Source organism: Dipodomys merriami, unplaced genomic scaffold (genome assembly GCF_024711535.1).
Source record: "Dipodomys merriami isolate MVZ:Mamm:240054 unplaced genomic scaffold, mDipMer1.0.p SCAF_577, whole genome shotgun sequence".
In the NCBI taxonomy this organism is placed as follows: domain Eukaryota; kingdom Metazoa; phylum Chordata; class Mammalia; order Rodentia; family Heteromyidae; genus Dipodomys; species Dipodomys merriami.
Genome location: NW_027206154.1, coordinates 230941 through 247173, shown reverse-complemented (window position 1 = coordinate 247173; position 16233 = coordinate 230941). Strand labels below are relative to the sequence as shown.

General features: G+C 39.6%; 1 protein-coding gene across 6 annotated transcripts in view; it reads right to left on the bottom strand.

The window, feature by feature from the left end:
• Nucleotides 1-16233, bottom strand: part of LOC138813031 (BEN domain-containing protein 5) — a 624491-nt gene that overhangs the window by 434705 nt on the left and 173553 nt on the right. The window lies entirely within an intron of this gene.

Sequence of the window (16233 nt, the reverse complement as noted above, 5' to 3'; positions counted from 1 at the left end):
CTAGCCATACAACGGACAAGGGTCTCATATCTAAAATATACTGAGAACTCAAAAAATTAAATCCCCCAACAACAAATCTTCTAAGAAACAACCGCCCAATTAATAAGTGGACTAAAGACTTAAAGAGAGACTTCTCTGAAGAGGAAATAAGAATGGCCAATAGACACATGAAAAAATGCTCTGATTTTCTAGCCGTAAATGAAATGCAAAACAAAATAACAGTGAGATTCTATCTCACCTCAGTTAGATCAAGAACTCTAATAACAACAGATGCTGGAGGGGATGTGGCCAAAAGGGAGCCCTACTGTATTGTGCATTGTTGATGGGAGTGTAAACTTGTTCAACCACTTTGGAAAGAGGTTCCTCAAAAGACTACATATAGAGCTCTCCTATGACCCAGCAATCCCACTTTTGGGTATTTACCCAAATGATCACAAACAAGGCTATACTAAAGCTATCAGCACAACTATGTTTATCACAGCATTATTCACCATAGCTAAGATATGGAACTAACCCAGATGTCCCTCAGTAGATGAATGGATCAAGAAAATGTGATATATATACATATATATGTGTATATGTATGTATATATATATATACATATATATATATATATATATATATATATGACTTCTATGCCTCCATCAGAAAGAATGACACCGCCCCATTTGTTAGGAAATGGAAAGACTTGAAAAAAATTATATTAAGTGAAGTAAACCAGGCCCAAAGAAACATAGGTCCCAGGGTTTCCTTTATTTTCAATAACTAGTATATGCCTAGGACATGCAGAAAAGGTCAAAAGCTATCAGACGATGCTAAGTGAAATGAACCCCAAGATAGGGACACATGTGGTTTTATCTTTCTCTCTGTTGTTTTTAAATGTACTTACAACATGCTATGTGATTTTTTTTGTTTCTTTTGTATGTTCTTCCCCCATAGTATAACTCCTGTTTGCACTGTATTTGATTCTGGTGCCCAGAATCTTGTATATACATTTTTCTGATTTGGGGAGGGGAAGGGAAATAATAAAATGATGATCCATTGTAACAACAAGATGTACAAGACACTATGTTGAGAACGAACTTAACAACATTGCTGGGGAAGGGGGAAGGAGTTGGGCAGGTGGGGAGGGAAGGGATGGTAGGGGAGAAACAAGGAGGCGTAACAGTGCTCTATAGGAAATGTACTCATTACCTTATTCATGTAACTAACCCTTCTGTACAGTATCTTTACAATAAAAATATATATTAAAAACATAACAGGAAACATAGAGTGGAAAGACTACAGAAATAATTAAATAATTATTAAGATATTGAAATGAGTATGGCATGCCAGAGGAAAATCAGATATCAGATAGTCTCATATTTGAGGCAAAACCCTTACAAGGGTTTCTTAGGAAAGCACATACAACAACATGATATTTCCTAAACAAATCCTGAAAATGTGTGAAGTGAAAATTGATGTAATTATGGCAGGCAGCGGAGGATAAGGAGAGTGACTGAGGAAAAGTAAGTCTAAGTTTATGTCTAACCACTTCCACTTTTCAAGATGTAAAGAGTGGGAAAGTAATTAGACTAAGGTCACACAGTCCTAAGGCTGCCTCCTTCTGTTATATTGGGCTTTGTTTTCCCACAGAGACGTGAAGAGGGAAACGCTGACACAATGTAATCTATACTGTACACAGAGCCTCAGTCTGTATATTTAATCTTACAAAACAAGAGAGAAAGAAACCAGTATATGAGACTGAAATAGGAGGATTACAAATTTAAGGCCAGCCTAGGCTTTATACTGAGACCTTATATCAAAGAAACAAACAGCAAAAAAAAAAAAAAAAAAAAAAAAAAAAAAAAAAAAAAGGGATAAAACCAGAAAAAGTGTGTCTGGGCCCACAGTTTTCCTACTTGCCTATCACATCATTCCTAGCAACTGAAAATGTACCCTCGACTCTAAGAAAACTAAAGAAATAAATAGTCTTTAATATAGTTTAGCATAGCATCTTTAAACAGACAGCCTTCAGTAAATGTTGCTGGCAAAATTTGTTATTCACCTGTAAAAAACTAAAGCTAGATCCTTATATATCACCTTGCACCAGAATCAACTCCAAATGGATCAAAGACCTTGGAGTCAAAGCAGACACCCTGAAAACATTACAGGATAGAATAGGAGAAACCCTAGGTCTCCTTGGCACAGGCTGAAATTTTCTTAAAAGAGACCCAGAAACACAACAAATCAAAGAAAGGTTGGACAAATGGGATTGCATGAAGATGCAGAACTTCTGCATGGCAAAGGACATAGATAGCAAGATCAATAGAAAGCCCACAGATTGGGAGAAGACTTTCATTAGCCATACTGTGGACCAGGGTCTCATATCTAAAATATACTTGGAATTCAAAAAATTAAATCCCCCAACAACAAATCCTCAAAGAAACAACTGCCCGATTAATAAGTGGGTTAAAGACTTAAAGAGAAACCTCTCTGAAGAGAAAATAAGAATGGCCAATAAACACATGAAGAAATGCTCAACCATTAAAGAAATGCAAATCAAAACAACATTGATTCCACCTCACCCCGGTTAGAATGGCTACAATCAAGAACTCTAATAACAACAGATGCTGGAGGGGATATGGCCAAAAGGGAACCCTACTGCACCGTTGGTGGGAGTGTAAACTTGTTCAACCACTTTGGAAAGTAGTATGGAGGTTCCTCAAAAGACTCCACATAGAGCTCCCCTAGGACCCAGCAATCCCACTTTTGGGCATTTACCCAAATGATCACAAACAAAGCCATACTAAGGCTACCAGCACACAGCACATTATTTACGATACTAAGGCTACCGCACACAGCAACATTATTTACCATAGCTAAGATATGGAACCAACACAGATGAATGTCCCTCAGTAGATGAATAGATCAAGAAAATGTGATATATATATATATATATATATATATATATATATATATATATATGAATTCTGTGCCTCCATCAGAAAGAATGATATCACCCCATTTGTTAGGAAATGGAAAGACTTGGGAAAAATTATATTAAGTGAAGTAAATCAGGCCCAAAGAAACATAGGTCCCATGGTTTCCCTTTATTTGATTTGTATTTTTTATGGCAAGAGATGTTAAACAATTATTTATGTATCTGTTGGTCATTCTTGATCATGGTCTCAGGATGGAAAAATTAGGAGAAAACGAGGGAAGTCGTGACACTGTTCAAAAAGAAATATACTCATTACCTGACTTGTGTGAATAACCCTTCTATACATCACCTTTACAATGAAAAGGGAAGAAAAGCAAAGAAAGTCTGCAAAACTCTTATCTCCAATAAAGTTTTCAGAAAAAAGCCAGAAATGGCACTGTGGCTTAAGTGGTAGAGCACTAGCCTTGAGCAAAAGAAGCTCAGGGATAGCACCTAGGCCCTGAGTTCCAGCTCCATGATCTGAACCAAAAAAAAAAAAAAAAACCCACAAAAAAACATTATAGTAGGAAATGTAGGGTTAAATGAGAAAGCATTAAATGAGATAATTTCAGTTACAAATGAAGAATATATGATATGAAGAAAATTAAATGGCATAATGTGATAGTAACTATGGCTCTAGGAATGATCAGGGAAATCCTCTTTGAAGAAGAGAACATTACTGACATCTGAATGGAGCAAGTTGCCCTATGAGGAGAGTGTCAATTCTCAGAGACAGGAAGGAGTTTGTTGTGTAAGTGACAGAAATAAGGTCACAGTAGCTACATCACAGTGATTGAGTGTGGCAGTGTGTTTTGGGGGGGGGGGAGGATGAGGCAGGAAAAAGGCAGATGCCAGGTCCTATAGCACTTTACTGAACTTATGTTATTTAAGTCAAACGAAAATCACTAAAAGGCTTTAAGCAGACAGCGACATTGTCTTGTCTGGTATGTGAAAAATGGACTCTATGGTAGAAGAATTAGAGAAACCAGTCAAGGTTTGTTTGAGTAGTCCAAATAAAAGATGGATACTGACCTGAACTAGGGTTACTGGAAGACGATATGGGGGAAAGGATTTAATTGAGGATATATGTTAGTGATAGCTGGTGAGACCCATTAATGGGCTAGATATAAGATTCAAGGGAATGAGAGAAATTAATGATAGCCTCTAGTTTTTACCTGAAGCCATTTTCTGTAATGGAAAAGACTTGAGTACCTCTTCTGGATGTATTCATTTTGACATTCTCATTAGACATTTGGATAGAGATGCTGTGTAGGCAATTTGATTGTGCTAGTATAGAGTTCAGGAGAATTTAAGGTTGAAAATATAGATACGGAACTCATTAGCATCTAGCTGACATTTACAGTGGTGGGAACAGATTGGATTTCCTGAAGAATGAGTATAGCTGGATAACAAAAAAAGAGAAGAGAAGGCTGTGTAGTTAGAACAGCTTAGTACTGAAAGCATTGTAGACAGAAAGCTTACATTTATCAAAGGATATATCTTTGCTTACATACTATTAAAGGATCTTGAGATAGTGTCTACCAAGGAGAAGGAGGAGGAGGAAGAGGAAGAGGAGTATCAAAGGACTGTGGTATTTTGAAAATCTAAAGAAGAAAGAATCATAAGAAATAGGTTATGATTTAACAATGTGGAGTGCTCCTAGAAGATCCAGTAGCATGAAAACAGGGCTAAGGCCTAATATAAGGGAAAGTTAGAGAAAAGAGTCCTGTCTGAGTAGACTGCGAAGACTGAAATATTATGAAATAGAACAAATGAGTATAGATAATTCATTGGAGAAGTTTTCCTATAAAGTGGGGCAGATGAAAATGTCAAGTCAATCTTTTCTCTTCCCTTCCCTTTCTCCTCTCTCTCCAAACATAGGAAATCACCTAACTTAATTGCTTACATATAGGCAAATTCAAACAATGATAAATTTAAGATGCAGAGGGGGATAATATTAATAATAAGAGAAGATGGTATCTAGAATACATATGATTGGTGTTAGCATTATTCCCACCTTTGGTCCTCAGCTCCACCCACTTCCTGCCTCCAGACCCTCTGCTATCTGGATAGGGACAGGTGCCATGTGCTCCCTCTGGGGGGAAATATGGCTCCTCTAATAAATCTTATAATAATCTTTCTCCAGTGCCTGCTTGCCTCTGGGTGGTCTCCTGGTATGGACATGAAGGATCTTTTCAGTTGGCCTTAGAAAGGAGGCAAAAGCATACATATTTTCTAACAAAAAGATGAACGGAGTGTGTGAGTGCATGTTCAAGTAGATTGGTGAATTTTAAGATTGTTAAATAACTTCTATTTTTTCTGTAGAGGTCACTGGCTATGACAATTTACTGGACTATGTTTACTGAGACTGTGACCTCATGAGTTGACTCTTCTTAATTCTAAAGGAAAAGCTATATTAGGTACAAAGTCATACCAAAATAATAAATCTGCCAATTACCAGACAGAATACCCTAACCAATGTTTCCCATCTATAAAACAGGAATGATATACTTACTTCATGGGAAATCACAATAATCAATCTGACACTGCATAGAAAGCACTTGGCTCAGAGCCTGGCACATAAGTACTTGATAAATGGATATTGCTACCAATGCTTTATATTGATATACTGCTGTTATTCTTGCTAATATTGATTATCATCATATTATTATCTGCTTGTTTCCTTGAACAATTATAAATATCTGGAAGGAAATTTAAATTCATATTGCAATATGAATTCTTTACAGTAGTTTCCATTTGAGGTGATGGAGAATACAATTTCTTTTGCTATTCTAAATAGAGCAAAAAACCTTTAGGTTGAATAGTCAGATAAAATTTTCCTAATTTTATAAATAAGGATAGAGACTAAGAAATAAGATGGTTTGCTCAAAGCCTAGTTTATAAGTATGGACATGGGATGTTTATATCCAAATGCTTTTTGCCCTTCATTACCACCACAGGAAGAGCCAAATGAATGATAAGGAGAAAGGCAGTAGGAAGTAAGAGCCCAGATGGGCTACTGACCTCATAGGGAATAGTGGAAGCTGGCAGATGATGATATATATCTCTTCCTCTCTTTGTGAGATATTCCTAGGACACATTTTCTATTATTATTCTTACTGCAAAAAAGTTTAGCCATGTGACCAAGTTCTGACTAGTGAACTGCAAACAAGTTTAATGTATGTCACTTGAAACCTAAAGTTTAAATTAGCCAACTTGGCTTTTTTGCTCAAGGTTCACTCTACTACTTGAACCACAGCTCTACTTTTGGCTTTTTGCTGGTTAACTGTAGATAAGAGTCTCACGGATTTTTCTTCCTGGGCTGGCTTTGAACCTGGATCTTCAGATCTTAGACTTCTGAGTAGCTAGGATTACAGGCATCAGCAACCAGTGCTTAGCAATTTAAAAAAATCTATCCTCTTTTCCTCTTCCCAAAGCTAGACACTGATGAAACCTGAGTGGCTGTGCAGATGACAAACTTCCCTGGGTAAAAATGATTAGAGCATCGAAAGAATATGGCTTCTAGCAACTGGAAAGCAGAGCTGCTTGTGCAGAGAAGAGATTGCTTAACTCTGAACTATTGTCTGAAACAGAAATAAACACCATTAGACTTAAAGTCACTAATACTTTTTGGTTTCCTTGGCCATTGCTAATATGACAGCTGCAGGGAGGAGGCTCAGGAAAGTGTGGCAATTTCAGGCCTGAAGATCGCTCCATAGCTTTCCTGAAGCAAAAGCAGTGACTAAGTTCCACATATCCCCAGAACCTGATGCATGGCTAGGACTCAGACTCCGAGTTTACTTCCCTGAAAGCAGGAAATTCCTTTCACAGTTGTTTACTATAAGCTGTCTTTGCAGGTAATGAGTTCCTTGTCAGTTCAGATATGGTAGCAGAGACTGAATGGCCTACTGAAAAAGTGCTATATTCAGGGATCAAGATTTGTTGTGGGGTTGAACTAGGTGACCTTTAAGGTCCCGTCCATGCCTGAGAGTCTAGACTATAGAGGAAAACAAATCTCATCCAATTAAGAACCTCAGAAAAGCAAGCGATGAGTCACTGATATATAAGCCGGCTGTGCCTGGAGTTCAATTGCCCTAATAATCATCATCATCGCAGAAGTTCTATTGGCTTTTCCCCCTTTGATTAAAGTCCTCAGAAATACCTTCAGGCTCCCTTCCAAACAAATGGCCCATTACAGAAACTCAATTTTAATCTGATCTCTCCTTCAGTAATTACATTCTTGGTCAGGGGAACAGGACATTCACTTAATGAAGGGGATGCAGCTCAAAGGGTAAGCACTACAAACATCCAGAAATGAAGAGAAAGCATTTTCCATGATGTGCTTCCATCAGAGCATGTAGAAAACAAAATGTAATGTGGGAAGAAGAAGCTCTGGCTGGGAAGGCAGGAAGCCCAGGTCCTGTCTTTCCCTTGACCCTGATTCACTTCCTCTCCTTGGGTCTGTAGCACATCCTACCGTCTCACAATCCATGTTTCACAAATATGATTAAGACTCCCTGAATTTTGAATCTTTCCATTCCACTGATTTGGGACAAAATATAATAATATATTGAACTCCAAGCCTCTCTAATGTCATCAACAAGTCCCTATGCACCTCTTTCCAGCATTAACAGGGTCCATTCAATGGGACCCACACTTAGTTTATTTCAGTACCTAGAAACAAACTCTGTCTTTCCTCAGTTTCTGTGCATAGTGTTCTTTAGCAGGAATACTTCTCTCCTATACTGCTGTCTAGTTAACATCTATTCATCTGTTGGATCACAGCTTCTTTTCAAATTTATTTAAGAATCCCTTACATCGCATTTAGCATGTGCCAAATACTAAGTGCTTTCTAAATATTAACTAATTTTATTCTTGTTAAAGTTCTAGAGTAGGTACTATTTTTATTCTGACTTTACAGATGGAGACACTAAAATCCAGAGAAGTAGCAGATGGAGGATTCTAACCCAGGCAGACTGGCACCAGAGTCCATGCTTTTAACCCTTATAAAGACTGAAGCATATCTTCCTAAGGGAGACTTCCCTGACTAGGTGATCTCCTTTGTCTCTCTGTATTCTGCTGAAACACAGGTCACTCCACTGTAATATATATATATATATATATATATATATATATATATATATATACATATATAATACATATGCAATATACAATACATATACAATAATACATACTAAGAATGTAATGTTCTCTTCTCTGCTAGACCAAGAGCTCTGAGAAGATGGGGGTTCTATCTTTGTTGTTCATTGCTATGCCTGCAGCCTCCGGCATACAGTAGAAACTAAGTAAATGGTTTTGATTGAATTAATAGCCATCTAAGTAAGACTTAGCTTTCTAATATGTGACGCTAGGAAGTTGATCTTGATCTTTTTTCCGGGAAAGGCCTCTGCGAATCAAATCCAGCCCTCATACTTGTTGAGCTCATATATAACCACTGAGCTACATCCACAGCCCTAGTAGTTGATTTTGGTCTATGTACTTTTCCCCTATTGCTTTGAATAAGACTGAGTTCAAATACTATTTGAACTATAAATGTTCCCTTTGTAACAGAAGATTGGATTAGAAAACCTTGAAAAAATTATTTCAGCTTTAGAATATTTCAAGTGTTTAGAATCAAGGCATATGGGTGGAAAGATATTACAGAGAGTTAGATTACATTTGCCTAATTTAATGTTCATCATCCCTGCTTTTGGTTTAGTGTAAAATACTTACTGAATATTCTACTAAAAACAGGAAACAATCTCAAGTCTTTAAAACATAGCTGATTTTTTTTCAGGCTGTTGCAAAATGCAGAGAATTTAGACGCAGTAGAAGATAGAGAGTATAGTGAAACAAAAACTCAAAGCTCAAAGACAAAAACTTGGGTTGAATACTGGGCCCTTTTAATTTGCCAAATGTATCATTTGGAATGTCATTTGTATTAACTGAAGTACCACAGACTCTACAGGGAGCTCCCATAGTATAAATTTTTAGAAAGACTGGATTAAAGCCCAACAAAATAAGCACCAGAAGTAGCTGCTTGCAAGAAAGAGGTGAGGGTCAAGGGAAGATGAGTACAGGAATGAAGAGGAAAGGGGGGATGTAGTCAATAATCCACTATATAAACCACAAAACTAAGAAAAATAAGGAAAGTGATAAGTCAAAGGGGGATGAAAATGTTCAAGGGGGTGACACTGATCTAGATGCAGTATATTCATAAAGTACTTTGCTAAAACCACCTCCTTTACACAACTGCTTAAAGGTAATAAAAAATAAAATTTAAAAAGTCATTTGAGTAAGTTCAGACTCTAAATTGGGCTCAGTTAACAAGGATTGCTTATGGATATTGCTTTTTTGCTCAAGGGCTGTGCTCCACATTATAACCCCTGTTTTCACTGTATTTACTAATCTCTTTCTAAGTAAGCTTTACTGGTCTAAGAATTCCAGCCTTTTGTACTTATCTCCCTATTACCCAGAGAGTTCAAGACAAATTGAAATGTTATGTCATAACATGACCTATAAGATAATGACATTTCAGAGTGACATATATCAACATAAAAACCTCAATTGACAAATATTTGTTTGGCTTTTTTTTTTTTTTTTGCCGGTCATGGGGGCTGAATTCTGGGCCAGGCTGCTGTCCTTTAGCTCTTCAGCTCAAGGCTAGATACTGTCCGACCACTTGAGCCACAGCACCACTTCTGGCTTTTTTCTGTTTATGTGGTGCTGAGGAATCAAACCCACGGCCTCATGCATGCTAAGCAAGCACTCTACCACTGAGTCAACTTCCAGCCCTGTTTAGCTTTTATTATATATCAGATTTCACAAATGAACTCTTGCAAGTTCTTAACTTTTGTTCTTCACTATTCTCACTGATAAAATGGATGTAAAATCTTATGTCCAAAATTTCATATGGAACAATAAAAGACCCTGAATAGGAAAAACTATCCTTAAGAGAAAGAACAGTGCTGGAGGAATATCAATACCAAATTTCAAACTCTACTACAAAGCCATAGTAATCAAAACAGCTTGGTACTGGCACAAGAAGAGACCTCAGGACCAATGGAATAGAATTGAAAACCCAGAAATGAACCCACAGACCTATAGCCACCTAATTTTGATAAGGGAGCTAAAAAAACAGATGGAAGAAAGAAAGCCTCTTCAGCAAATGGTGCTGGCAAAATTGGTTAATCACCTGTAGAAAACTAAAGCTAGATCTTTATATATCACCTTGCACCAGAATCAACTCCAAATGGATCAAAGACCTCGGGGTCAAAACAGACACCCTAAAAACATTGTAGGATGGACTAGGAGAAACTCTAGGGCTCCTTGGTAAAGGCCAAAATTTTCTTAATAGAGACCCAGAATCACAACAAATCAAAGAAAGATTGGACAAATGGGATTGCATGAAGCTGCAGAGCTTCTGCATGTCAAAGGACATAGATAGCAAGATCAATAGAAAGCCCAGGGATTGGGAGAAGATCTTCATTAGCCATACAATAGACAAGGGACTCATATAAAATATACTTAGAACTCAAAAAATTAAATCCCCCAACAACAAATCCTCAAAGAAACAATTGCCCAATTAATAAGTGGGCTAAAGACTTAAAGAGAAAATTCTCTGAAGAGGCAAGAAGGATGACCAACAGACACATGAAGAAATGCTCAACCTCTCTATCCATAAAAGAAATGCAAATCAAAACAACATTGAGATTCCACCTCACCCCGGTTAGAATGGCTACAATCAAGAACTCTAATAACAACAGATGCTGGAGGGGATGGGGCCAAAAGGGAACCTTACTGCATTGATGGTGGGAGTGTAAACTTGTCCAACCACTTTGGAAAGTAGTATAGAGGTTTCTCAAAAGACTCTACATAGAGCTCTCCTATGACCCAGCAATCCCACTTTTGGGCATTTACCCAAATGATCACAAACAAGACCATACTAAAGCTACCAGCACAACTATTTTTATCACAGCATTATTTACCATAGCTAAGATATGGAACCAACCCAGATGTCCCTCAGTAGGTGAATGGATCAAGAAAATGTGGTATACATACATGATGGAATTCTATGCCTCCATCAGAAAGAATGGCATTGCCCCACTTGTTAGGAAATGGAAAGAGTTGGAGAAAATTATATTAAGTGAAGTAAGACAGGCCCAAAGAAACATAAGTCCCATGGTTTCCCTTATTTGTAATAACTAGTATATGTCTGGGATAAGCAGAAAAGGTCAGATAAGATGATGTTAAGTGAAATGAACCCCAAGATAGGGACAGAAGTGTTTTTTTCTTTGTAGAGAGCTGCGAGAGGCCGCACCTGGAAGATGGCGCCGGCTTCCGCCCTCCGCCTTCCCGATGGCGAGTGCTCTCTGTGGTAAACAACTCCTTATATGGCTAAGGCAAAGAATCTGGCTTGCTTCCGCGCACCTGAACCTATTGGTGGTTCCCACGTGGCGTATCAGGGTTGGCTACCCAGCGGGTACTTAAGGCTGTGGGGAATTCTTCCCGGGGTTGGGGGTCAGAAGATTACTCAAAGGTCCTGAATAAACTGCAGAGAGAAGAGTTCGGTGTCGTGTCTTCCTTGCTGGTCGAGGCGGGTAGCGACACGTGGTGGCCCGTATGGGGACTCAGCCATAACCCCAACGAGGACTCAGAACTCTCTGTGGTCAGGGTGGTGCACCGGTAAGTTCCCAGGTAAAAGGGGGAATCTGCGAGAAGAGTGGGGGTAAGTTCCCAGGTAAAGGGGTAATCCGCGACAAGAGCGGGGGGGGGGGGGGGGGGGGGGGATTTTTGCTCTTCTCGGTAGATAAAGAGAGAGTGAGAACCCGGGGCTAGTCAATAGAGTAGCCAAAAGTGAAAGTAAAAGTTTGTTTACCAGCTTTAAATGTTTAAAACATGGGCGCTTCTTCTTCGCACCCAATTTTTTTGGCTCTCAATGAGCTACTGCACTCAAAAAAGTTAAAAATAAAAAAGAGTACTTTAGAGAGATTTTTGAATGAATGTGACATCGTTGCCCCGTGGTTCGCTGTCTCCGGAAGCCTCACGGTGGCCTCTTGGGAGAAACTAGGGAGGGACCTAGATTTTGCCTCTGAACAAGGAACGCTTAAGAGCAGAGTGAGACCAATATGGAAACTGATAAGAGGCTGTCTCGAGGACCAGCGTTGCAGTGAGGCAGTAGAGAATGGTCAGGCCACCCTAGAAATGCTGCAGGAAGAAAGATCGGAAAGGGCAGACAGCGAAAAGGAGGAGAGCAGGGGGGGGTTATACCCCAATCTTGCCGAACTAGAGACCTCTGAGTCTACAGACTCAGAGGAACTACAATCACTCATAGAACAAATAGTAAAAACAAAGATAAGAAAGAGGAGGAAAGGGAAGGAGAGAGAGGACCCAGATAAAGACAAATGCACGCCCTCCGCTCTATGCGGAGGACCCTGGAAGTGGCAGCCCCGGCTGTTCTTTCAGCCCAGGCGTGTGGAAAGCGGTCAGAACCGAGTTACATCTAGCCTGTCCAATATTTCAGGATCCACAGGGACAGCGGTATCATGAACCCTTAGATTTTAAGGTGATAAAATCTTTAGCTGAGTCTGTGCGGACATACGGAATCACAGCCTCCTTTACTGTAGCCCAGGTGGAGGCCCTAAACATACACTGCATGACACCCGGTGATTGGAGTGGGCTTGCACGAGCTTGTTTGAGCCCAGGTCAGTATTTAGATTGGAAGGCCTTTTTGATTGAATTTGCTAGTGAAGAGGCTGCGGCCAATCAGGCTGGGGGAAACCCAGCTTGGGACAGAGATATGCTGCTTGGACAGGGGAGATTCGCCAATCAGCAGATAGGCTACCCGGTTCAAGTTTATGAACAAATCAATAAAATTGGCATAAAGGCATGGAAGGCCTTACCAAATAGAGGCGAGGTGAGTGACAATCTCACCAAAATTCTGCAGGGCTCTATGGAGCCGTTTTCGGACTTTGTTGCTCGTATGGTCGAGGCTGCTGGCAGAATTTTTGGTGACCCAGATGCAGCCATGCCATTAATTAAACAGCTTGTTTACGAGCAGTGCACTAAGGAATGCAGAGCCACCATAACCCCATATAAGAATAGGGGACTAGAAGCATGGATGAAAGTTTGCAGAGAGCTGGGCGGACCACTAACTAATGCTGGATTAGCTGCTGCTGTGGTGCAATTAACCCAGAAGAATGGGGCTGGGAAGGTGGCTCAGTGGTAGAGCACTTGCCTTGCATGACAGAGGCCCTGGGTTCGATTCCTCAGCACCACATAAGCAAAAAGAAAAAAGCCGGAAGTGACGCTGTGACTCAAGTGGTAGAGCGCTGGCCTTGAGCTGAAGAGCTGAGGGACAGCGCCCAGACCCAGAGTTCAGGCCCAGGAAAAAAACCTATTCAAAAAACGCTGCAAATTTGTCTAAACAGTTGTCTAGTTATCTTTTAGGTAATTGAACTGGGGAGTTCGACAGCCTGATGGAACAGCTCAGGGTTGCCATCGTCATGGTGAACTCGACCCAAGTGGATGCCGGATTGGCGGAGGGGTTATCTTCATGGATCTCCGCTGCTATGAATCATCTTAAGGAATGGGCGGGTTTGGGAGCCCTGACAGGCCTCCTGGTGTTAGCCTCCTTGATATGTCTGTGGTGCATTTGCCAAATTAGAGGTTCTCAGCATCGCAGTGCAGCCATGATTATCCAAGCCTTTACAGTCATTGGAGCAGGTCAGTCCCCCCAAGCGTGGCTTGCCACCCTAAAACAATGAACACAGATTGCAAAGCCAAAGTACTGCAGTCGAGAGGCATGAGTTTTGCCCTCGAGGAGAGCATGTTTGATTGCACACGGGTTCGATTCGCCTTTTCCCGTCCTTGTGAAAAACGAATCAATGGACAGGCTGAGTCATCCCTAGAGAAGGTACCCTCTGGGAGAAGGCTTGTATGCAGTCCTTGCATTGCACAACAGGGATCAGACCTCTGTTCTCATCTGTGTTCTTTAAACAAAAAAGGGGGAACTGTAGAGAGCTGCGAGAGGCCGCACCTGGAAGATGGCGCCGGCTTCCGCCCTCCGCCTTCCCGATGGCGAGTGCTCTCTGTGGTAAACAACTCCTTATATGGCTAAGGCAAAGAATCTGGCTTGCTTCCGCGCACCTGAACCTATTGGTGGTTCCCACGTGGAGTATCAGGGTTGGCTACCCAGCGGGTACTTAAGGCTGTGGGGAATTCTTCCCGGGGTTGGGGGTCAGAAGATTACTCAAAGGTCCTGAATAAACTGCAGAGAGAAGAGTTCGGTGTCGTGTCTTCCTTGCTGGTCGAGGCGGGGTAGCGACATTTCTTCTTTGATATTGTTTCTAACCTATTTATAAGGTAGCATGTGCTTTTCTTTGTTGCTTTGTATTTCCTCCCCCATGGTATAACCCCTTTTTTCCACTTTATTTGATATTGGTATAATTTGGGGAGGGAAGGGAAAAACAAATTGTATAAATAGGGATACAGATTGACCCATTGCAACAATGAGATGTACAAGATGCTATGTTGAAAAGCGAACTTTACAATTTAGGCGCGGGGGTGGGGGGTAAGAGGGGATGGGGATCTAGATGAGGTAGTGGGAGGGACAGGATGGTAGGAGAAAAACAAAAGAGCCAATGCTGGATAATAAATGTACTCATTACCTTGTTCCTATACTGTGCCCCTCTGTACAGTATTTTCACAATAAAAAACATTTTTTAAGCAGAAAATCTAAAAAGAAAAAAATCTTCCTATGGTCTAAACACTCCTGATTAGATGGAAAGATTCCAAGCAAATTCTGTCCAAAAGCTAAGGGTTTCAACTCACCAAAATGTGTCATCACCAGCCCTGTATTTGACTGGTAAGTTCTGAATTAAATTAAACAATTATTGTTTCTGGTTCTTTGACAGGAAGATTTTCTCAGTGATCATCCTTACAAATAGTTGTGTGCTTCCTCTCATTGTAGATGGTGTCACAATCTACTCTGATTCCCAAACTATAGATGAGTCCTTACTCCAACTCTAATTCTCTCACAACTTGTTAGTCATGAGCGCACTGCCAATCCTAACTAACTATTGAATATCTCAACATTTCAATTCTATTGCTTTGGTACTTCCTCTGTGTTCAGTTAAAGTTAATTTAAGAGTTTCCCCAGATTAGTCTCTTCAATCACAGAGAAGGTTGTTGAAGTTAAATTTCCCTGTGTCATTTCTATGTTTTAAAATAATCAATGATAACCCCAATGCCCTCAGAATAAATTCAAACTTCAAGTTCATGATGTATAAAACTCCCTGTAATATGTCATCCATAAACCTGGGTTAGAGTTTTGCTTTACTACTATCCAGTCTTTGGGACTTTGAACAATTTAGTTGGCCTCTTTAATTCTGTTTCCTATTGGATGAGCATTTTTGTATTGTAAAGTCATTATAATAGTCATTGTAATATTGTTTAAGGTAGCACAGAGACTCAGTACAGTAACTAAATAATATTTCTTTTTACCAAGAAACTCAAGTCTTGGGCAAGAAGATGACAAACATGGAAATAATCATGGAAACAATCAGAAAAAAAATGTAGGTAATACAAGCAGCTTTCTCTCAAAGTTCAAAGGCATGTCATAAGCACTGACCAAGAAGTAGCTGTTAGAGGAAGTATATTTTATTTGTATCTTAAATGGGCACTTGGGGTGACTAGCTTGGGCTGAATTTATTTGTACATTCTGTTATCTAGTTTTCTCTGTCCCTTTGTAAGATCTTACTCACTGAAAGTTGAAATAATTAACATCAAGGTTCTGTTCTCCAGGCTATGATAATGTTCTTGTTCTACACATAAAACTAAGGGCTTATTTTCCAATATAATTGATCCCTTAACCTTCAAGGACTCAAACATTCACGTTACCTTCAAAACAATAGAAAATTAAAAAGAACAATTTCTCTTTACCTTCGAAAGCTTGGAATCCTAAAATAGGAGAATGAGGGACAGAACATTAAGGTCTCACTGGTTTCAACTCTCAACAATGTAATGTATAATTTTTCTCGTTGGAATTTCAAGAACTCTTATTATTTAATCTGTTATTTATTCTGTTAAAGTACAGTCTTCCTTAAGAGCAAAAGGATTAATGGTTTCAAATTCCAGCACGTTGACCTTTATTCAACATTAAAATGCTTATTTGAAACCACTCTGCCAGGGCTCCCATAAGCCACTTGGTATTGAACATCGAAGAAATATAAAGTTTAACTCCCACTCCAGTCAGGAAGCAGGATTTCAGA